This window comes from Phalacrocorax carbo, chromosome 15 (genome assembly GCF_963921805.1).
Source record: "Phalacrocorax carbo chromosome 15, bPhaCar2.1, whole genome shotgun sequence".
NCBI classification, from domain to species: Eukaryota; Metazoa; Chordata; class Aves; order Suliformes; family Phalacrocoracidae; genus Phalacrocorax; species Phalacrocorax carbo.
In genome coordinates this window covers 3753204-3761936 of record NC_087527.1, presented here as the reverse complement: position 1 = coordinate 3761936, position 8733 = coordinate 3753204, and positions in this window count along the sequence as shown.

Sequence of the window (8733 nt, the reverse complement as noted above, 5' to 3'; positions counted from 1 at the left end):
ATTTGACATGTAATATGTGCAGAAAGTGAAATTAATTGGAAACTTCTGCTGAGCTGTAGTAGACATTTGTTCAGCTGTAGTTGACAGGGAAGGCTTTTTACCAGATGACACCTCATAAGCATTACTTGGTCCTCATTTTATACACTCCAGGTAAAATCCAGAGTACTGCAGTGAAGAATGCTATGATTTGGTACAGAAGTAGAGAATATCAGAGACTGAATCAATGTTTGAAAAGAATCAAAGGCTCTTTTGTCTACTTTGACACCTGATACTCTGCAGCAAAGATTTCCACTTCCAATGAATAAAACTGCCGTAGGCCTTGTTTCCTACTCCAAATATCCAGGGAGTAAATCTCCCCAATTGTTCCAGACTGCATCAATATATAATATCAGGAGGAATGTGCAGCAGAATGGATATAATGTGAAAAATCTACAAGGCTGAAAATAAAAACTAAACAACCCTCTGATCTGCACGCATAATCCCATGGTGCAGCTGACCCAGAATTGTAATGCAAATATTGTAGTTCAATCAGGCTATTTTAAGACAGGATAGGAATGAGCCTTCTACTTTCCCCAGAAGGAATGTACATCATTGCCTCTTCTTTAATTTCCTTTTGATTAAAAAAATATTAGACTGTCTGAAGAGTATATGCTATCTTTTCTGTGTGTAGAGAGAAAGAGGAAAATCAAAAGGAATGAGAAATACAGGTGAACTTGTCAATTCAGGTTCACTGGCAGAAGCTTAGAACTTTTTGTTAGATGCTTTTTATATGATTTAGTTTGGCTGATTAGGAAATTCGATTTCTTTCCTTCTTTCTTTTCAAAATTCTGATATCTACCGCTGAGATTCTAGATAAGGAGAGGACAAGGGGACATGAGTTAAGTTCCTGTGCAACTCTTCCCTCACCAGTTCTTCAAGGTTTATATATATAGCCGTTAGTTCAATGGTTAGTGAGATGCGAGGTTTTGATACCTGAAGTACGCTGAAGCCGAGCTTTGGTGTTGCCCTATTTATTGCAGCCAACCAAAATAACTGGTGGCAAAACCTTTATTTTTGAACTTCGATTGTTTTTTGAGGTTTGCAAAATATTTGCAAAATGAAAGAAGGTCTTTGAAAATTTCCAAATGGTTTGCTACGTTTTTATTATTTAACCGATTGTGATGGCAATTTTCCATGTATTCTTTGTCTGCTTTTGAGCCAAATGGGTTAGTTTGTTGTGGTCGACATGTGACTTTTGACCAGCTGCCAGAGCCTTTGAATGGCTAATGGCTAAACTGATCCAGTCCCGAGGGATTTAGCAGAAACCATTTTTACTGCTTTTGACATTCTCTAAAAAGTGTTTGGGAAATGCCAGTTGCAGAAACCATCCTTTAAATGACTGTACAGTATATGATGGGGAGAGTGGCGTTTCCTGACAGCATCACGGAGACACCAGAGAACAGAATAATACTTCGACCAAAAAAACCTAGATGACAGCTTTCCTATTAAGAAGACAATATCAGAGAAGGTTGAGGAAAGAGAACTGCTGACACAGAGAGCGCGCTATAGGCTTTATCAGGAATATCCTTAAGCAACGAAATGTTTCATTAGTTAAAGCTCTTGAATTTCTGTTTCTCTATCTAGTTTTACTGTCCCACAGCTAGTTTGCATTGTGTAGCCATGGAATGGCAATGGGAGTGAATATGGTGCTGATGGAATAATTTTACATGACGATTTGCATGTGGTAGACAGTGGAGAATCAGACTCTGCGCTCTATGAATATGCATATGTACACAGGTAAAGTGATGCATAAAACTTTTTTAATCCCTGAGTTTAGAGCGCCTTATGTTCTGTTGAGGTTTCTTCTCTTTAGCATGTAATATTATGTAACAGTTTCTATTACTTTGTGTGTTGATCTGTCACTCCCACACTTCTCTGCTGAAGCCAAAGATGGTTGCTTTGCACATGAAACTTGAAAATGTGAAATTTTAAACTCTTCACGGATTTTAGAAACTGATCTCCCCTCCCAAAGATGATAATTCTACTTGACGCAAACTATAGAAATTTCCATAGATTTTAAAGCTTAGCTTAATTGGAAGATGGAGGAAATTCTTCATGCATTTCTGCACGTTGATGAAGGGAATAAAATCTTGGTTTCGTGAAGTCTAGGTATGCCAAGCTACTGCAGTGCCAGGTGCCACAGAACTCTTTAGCTAAACAGTTTACATGAATTTAAGTGACAATATCCCGAGTGAGATGGTGCTGGCCATTCCAAACAAGTAGCCGTAGGACTGTGCCTGCATTCTTCACATTGTGTTTTTTGGTTTTGTAAAGACACTTCCTTCCTTTGGTCTTTATAATTTTTTAAGGTTTTTTTTTTAGCTTCTTTTTAGCTTCTTCCTCTCTTTTGCAATGCATTAGTTACTATAGTAACTATGCTGTGAATGGTATAGAACAAGGCTAGTGCACCCTAGCAGTGAAGTATAAAGCTACTTTATATAATAGTTTGAAATTTATATCATGGTTTTGAAAATACAGCAATTTTTGTGGTGGTTTCCATGGCCACGTATGTGGTATAAGTATATATAGCACTCTTAGGTCATCACTGGTAATTACCCTCTTCTGCCAACATCCAAAGGATGGTAACAGCCCTGCCTGAAACCCTACTCCGCAGACAAAGCATTCTGAAATACACATCCAAGCACTTCACCACCATCCGTTTTCACCTTCTGAATACGTTTAGTTGTTATGGAAAAGTAATCCGTACCTGTAGGCATAATGCTGTATTACAGTTAAATTAACTTCCACTTACTAAACAGATGGTTGGTGAGGGGTTGTGTCTGGACTAGCCACTGTTTGCAGTTGTTTGAAATACTTTGCGTTACTATATTACATCCCACTAGTATAAAAGCCCTAGTGTTTGTGCTGCGATCCTGTTATCTCCTAATCCATCCTGCTCTGAGTCAGTATTTTCACAGATGAATGCCAAACATTGCAGAAAGCAAAGGTAGAGTAGAAAGTATTCCTGAAGCCGGTTCTGACCTGTAGCTTCAGCATAGCTTCAGGAGACACTGAAGTACAGGGTATTCATTGATAATGATGTATTACACACCTGGTAACTTTTGCCTCTTCTAGTCATGAGACACACTTTTTTTTTCCCTTCAGAGAGCATATTTAAACACAGCCTGGTGTAAATTCATACTTTAGTAATTGTGTTCTACCTATCCCTGGAGTTTTGAGTGAAAGCATTACCATTCATTACTTCCTGTCCTAAACATAGCGCTGCCAGCTCTCATGATTTTATTGAGTCTCAGGATAGTTGTTGAATTTTCAAAAAGTTCCAGCTCCTGAAGTAATCCAAATATGTGAAATCTATTTCATTACATAAAGGGCACACTTCTGGTTTTCTCAGCTTGGGGAAAAGCTTGAACTAGCAACCCAGTGCATTGTTAAGGCTGGGAAAAGAAAAGTAATTTGAAAACATGTTCTTTTTAATATAGTCTCTAATTTAAGCACGTATCTTTTCAAGTTCCTGACTCCTAAATTTTGGATGTTTGGAGTTGACAATAAGGTATTGTTTGTTTGTATTTGCTGCCGTGCTCTACTTGAGGGCTTGAATGTATCTCTCACTGGTAGGATGTCCTTTGCATTGCCTCACAGAAGAGTGAAGTCTAAACTAGAAACCCATTTAAAAATATTTCAGGTGCACGGACAGAATCTGTGAAAAACACATCTGTACTCTTAAATATGCATTAACATATAAAGCGTATTAAAGGTTCTGTTCTTAAAATGTTATTCACATGACCTGAAACTCTGCTGATGTCTCTCTCTGACTAGTATGGCAGATTCTCGATAAGCTGGCTAATTCTTTATTTAAACTCTACAAACCACTTGACAGATGCCTGATTCTTAGGGCACAGTGACTAAAAGACAACAGCTAAAAGAGGAAAATGGCTAGGTTCTGCCAAGGGGCAGGAAAGGAAAAAAACAGTATGTGCATGCAATGCGTGCATGCATGTGTCTACATACGGTTGCTAGCGTACTGCTTGTGAAAGGCGTGTTGACCGCTGGTCAGGAAAAAAACAGTAAGCAGGTTATTTCACAACTACCTGCTTTCTGCAGGTTTTCTTGGCTCTTCCCCTTGCAATGCCTGGAACTGACCGCTGACATAATATTTGGCTGACAATCTCATCTCGTCTACATTGACGATGTCCTGCATTTCATCATATAGCAGTTGCAAGCTTGTATTTTTAACTTGCAAAGCAAGTTGTTTAAAATGTTCTTCGCTGTGCGGTAGTAGGATGTTTATTTCAATAACATGAACTGTTGGATTCCTGTAACTTGGAGCCTAGAGAAGGGGAAAGAGCAGGAGAGAAACTGAAATGTTTCTGTACAAACCTCTGGCTACGGAGCCCAGTAACCTCTCCAAAGCACTGTCATATTTCAGCCAAGTTATAGGACTTGGAAGCTTGCTCGGAGCAGGCCTAGGGGGAACTTGCATTGTTCACATTATTGCTGGTGTTCTCTGTTTTCTGGACAACCGCCAACAGGAAATTCCTGGGACAAATCTTGCCACTTTTTTTTCTAATAAAATATTTAGGGGGAAAAAAGGGAAAGAGAGTGAAATTAAGTCTTACAGAACAAAGAAGCTGATATTAACCTCAAATCATAGATATGTAAAGTTTTGGGCCTCCTTTGTTATGTTATTTTTCCCTCTGAAGGATTTATGACCTCACACGCCTTGTTTCTGTGACATCAGATGGTGTTGCCATGGGAACCATTTTATTGTCAAAAACAAAAGAATTTTGAAGAGTTCCTTAGCAGCACAGGACTCAGAGTGCAGAGTATAAAGAAACTATTTTTACCTAGATGATAAATCTGTTTTATTAGGCCGGTGATGTTTCAGCTCTGTCCTGCTAGAAGCAAGAATAAATCTGGCAAAAACAACAACGGTTGCACCTGTTAATCAGGGTCTGAATTCGTCCCTACGTGCAAAATCTTGGGATTCTTCTTTCTGGTCTCCTCCCCCTCCAAATGACTGATAGTTTCCAAATGCTTTAACATATGAGAAAAAACAACAATCTGCTCATACGAGCTTTACAGGAGCAAAAGCTTGATAAGTAACAGGAAGTTTTGGTTATTTTCAATTGACAATGTACAATACTGAATGCAATTTATGCGGAAGGAAGTATTGAGGATTCATATTTTGCTTCCATAATACCTCCAAAATCAAAGGACATGAGAGATTTGGTATTTTATGTTACTGAATACAGAGCGCTCTAGTTTGTACTGAGATACGAGGGTGAGACCCGCTGTCCTCAGCTGGAATGATGGATGCCCACCAATGGACCCATAGGTACAAAAAGAACAAAATGTTGTAATTGAGCATAGTTAAAATGTAGAAGGCACTTGAGACCCCAGCTGAAAACAACACAGGATAAACCCGCAAATGTAGCAAATCCAGGAGTTTTATGTCCGTAAAACTAGCAAGTGTGTATGACGTGTATGTGTGCGTACTGATAACGTGTACTGATAAGTCTTATGATCAAATCTGCATGCGTATCTACTACACACAGGGTTTATCGTACAGTAACAGGGGAACAACCTAGTTTGCCTTAAGAAAAATACCAACACGGGTTCCTGAAGAAAGCTGTTAGAGGAAATTTTAAAAATTCCTTTCACATATGTATCCTGCTCTAGTTAAGATTCTGCAGCTGCTGAATTTAGTGCCCCAGAACTGTTGCTGTATTCCAAAAGACAAGTGATCTCATTGCCATATATTTGCTAGAGTAAAAGTAATATACACAAGGGGATAGGCAGGTTAAACGCCATATGGTTAACCCCAGCATTTCTGTTTTAAATGATTCCCTGCGTTGGGGTGTATATCAGCATTTTGCAATGTTTTGCTGATCTTTTCTTTTGTAACAAGGTAACCTGGGGAGGGAGGGAATGATTGTAACTGTAATTGCTATCGATTTATATCTGTTCTCTGTTCAATCCACCTCTACAAATGTATTCCTGTAGACCTAAGCAGCTTAGAAGTGGATCTGAGGGAATATCAAGGATACAGAATCCCAACATGGGAAGGAGAAGGGAAGTGCTGCTTAAACATTGACACATTGCCAGATGTAGTGCTTTTTAACATTGGTGTGGGCTTGTTCACACTTGTCAAATCATACTGTGCTTGCTAATGTTGCATTTTCATCAAATATATTAGCTCACCCTCTATTCCCACTCTTCAGCCATCCTTTTCATTTCTCCTTTTTTCCCTTCCTTCCACTGTTCTTTGTTTTCCCTTTTCCCCCTTATCTTATGGTTATTTTCTTTCTTTCTTTCTGCCTGGCTCCCCCTCAGCTCAAAAAAATCAGTCTGATCCAATCTGCATTTTTTTTAGAACACGTAGGTTAAGCAGATGCCTGCCTGGAGGAATTTACAGTCTCATCCTGATGTACAACATGCAGGGCATATATAGGCTGATGTATGAGTGGGAGTAGTTAGTTGTTAATCAGCAATTGAAGGATACATGAAAGAAACATATCTGGGATTTTCTTAGGGAAAAAAGGTATAGCAGTGGATGTCTGCCCTGAAGAAAAGGGATGCTTTTTTTGGTGTACCAGTGGGTAGTGTCAATGAAGAAGTGTAGTTCAGACCTGGGGAGCATTTTGTGCGGCACACTAGGATGCACCAGAAATAACAGATTACAGGAGGTGGGAGTTTCTTAGGTGAAAAGGAGGCTCTTAAATTAGTTGTGGAAAATAGCTGAGGTTTCTGAAGGGATTTAAAAAAAATTACATAGAGTAGCAGAACATCCTCTCTTCCCTCTTGTTTTAAATGTATACAACAGAAGAAAGCATTGTCATTCCTTTGCCCCCTCAGCGTTTCCCCATTTCCCTGTGTGATGTGGAAGGATAAAAAGGTAGAGCATTGAACGCGGAGTGCCTGATTTGGTTGGACAGGAGAAATACTGAAAAGATCTTTGCTGAGGGCAGATCTGGAGGCAGCTAACAAGGGTGAGTGGAAAGCAGTTGTCCTGAAAGGCTCTTATCTAGGATCTCATCTCATTTCATTTGAGTGGGGGATGTCTGACAAGTACAGACAGTTAAGCAAGGCCAGTGTTAAAGCAGACCGTTGCCCTTCAGTGGTTTGAGAGCTGCTGCTGGAGGGAGAATGTTAAGCAGTACGAAATCCTGAAGGATCACTAAGATAGCATGAACTATGTAGGTTATGCAGTCTAGCTGGTAGTGGATGCATTTTTAGGGGTAGGTATCAGATTATAATCTTCTTTCTTTTTTTACTCTAGGTTGTAAGTCTTTGTATTCTTATGATTAAAAATGCAGACGGGTCTAAGACTTCTCCTCACATAGACAACCTTTTACAAACATCAGAAGGAGATTTTGCCAAGGAAGGATTTCAGCTTGTGGTCCCCCAGTAATGTCTCGTGCAATACAAATACACACACTTTGTCCAAAAAACAGCAAATGAGTTGCTGAGGAAGCAAAGCCAGTGAAAAGTCAGTCCAAGTTGTACCAGCTTTGTCATGGACCTGGCACCTTTGCTGAGTGGGTCACAAAATGGGCTTTGGTCTTTGCTACCTTTCTCAAAGTCCGTATAGGTCAGCTCTTCCTATTGCCATGGGGCCGTCATTCATCATATTCAGGGACTAAAGGTACCGACTTTGGTAGGATTCACATGGGCACTGCTGCGTGGGAAGCCCAGGGAAAATTCTGATCAGATCCATTGTGCTGTAGAAGTGAAGAAACTCATAGATCCACCAGTATTAATGAAAGAAAAACTACAGATCTGCTCTGCCTCTATATCTTGTTATTCTTACAGCGGGTAATCACTGGTTTTGTGCAAGCTTGTGTGTCGCATCCACACTCGATGTGATACAGGTTGCTAAATCTGATAGTTATCTACCACAGCCTAGACTGTAATGGAGTCCTCATGTCCTGTGCGTAGCAAGGGAACATAACCAAATATTTTTAAAAACAGTTCTGTTTCTTCCCGTTGTTCAGGGAAAGGGATATGCTGTGTTCAGGAAAGGGATGTGATTTGTTCAGGCACAGGCTTACCACAAGCCATCCATCTTTCCATTGTACATAATCTGAGGCTTTTCTGTGTTTGGGGGAAGATTTGCGGGGGACTTAAGTAAATTAAGGATAGTTACATGTTAGAAGATACAGAGCTGCTGGTATTCATTGTAATGGCTGTAGGTATTATAATGAACCCTTATAAGAATGCCACTTGCCTGAGACCCCGCATCAGTGATTACTTTTCATCCGAAAGAGGCTTTACCTGAATTAGTGTTTTGATTTGGAGCAATAGCACAGTTTTGAAGTGAGCCCCCTAATCATCTCTACTTTCTGTGCATTGGAGTGGTTTTAGAATGCATTAAATAGGTTTCTTTTGGAGGCACTTAAACAAAGACTGTGCTTTAGGAGCACCACAACCCCAGCTGGCATGTAAAGAATGACTGGTCTCGTGGATACTCCTGAACCAAGTATACGGCAGGGACACTCAGTCCATGGAACCAGGCTAAATCTAGTCCAAAGCAAAACTCCAGGACTGCATTTAATGTGCGCTTTGATCTACTAATATGCTCCTATTGTACAAAATTACTTGCAGGATGTAGCCAGAAGTGGCTGCGGTTTAAATGTCAGAATTAAATGTAAAGATGAGAAACAGGAGAAACAAGAATTACTCCCATGCCAATATATCAGTTCATCCCAATAGTTCACACTGTGAGCAGCCCCA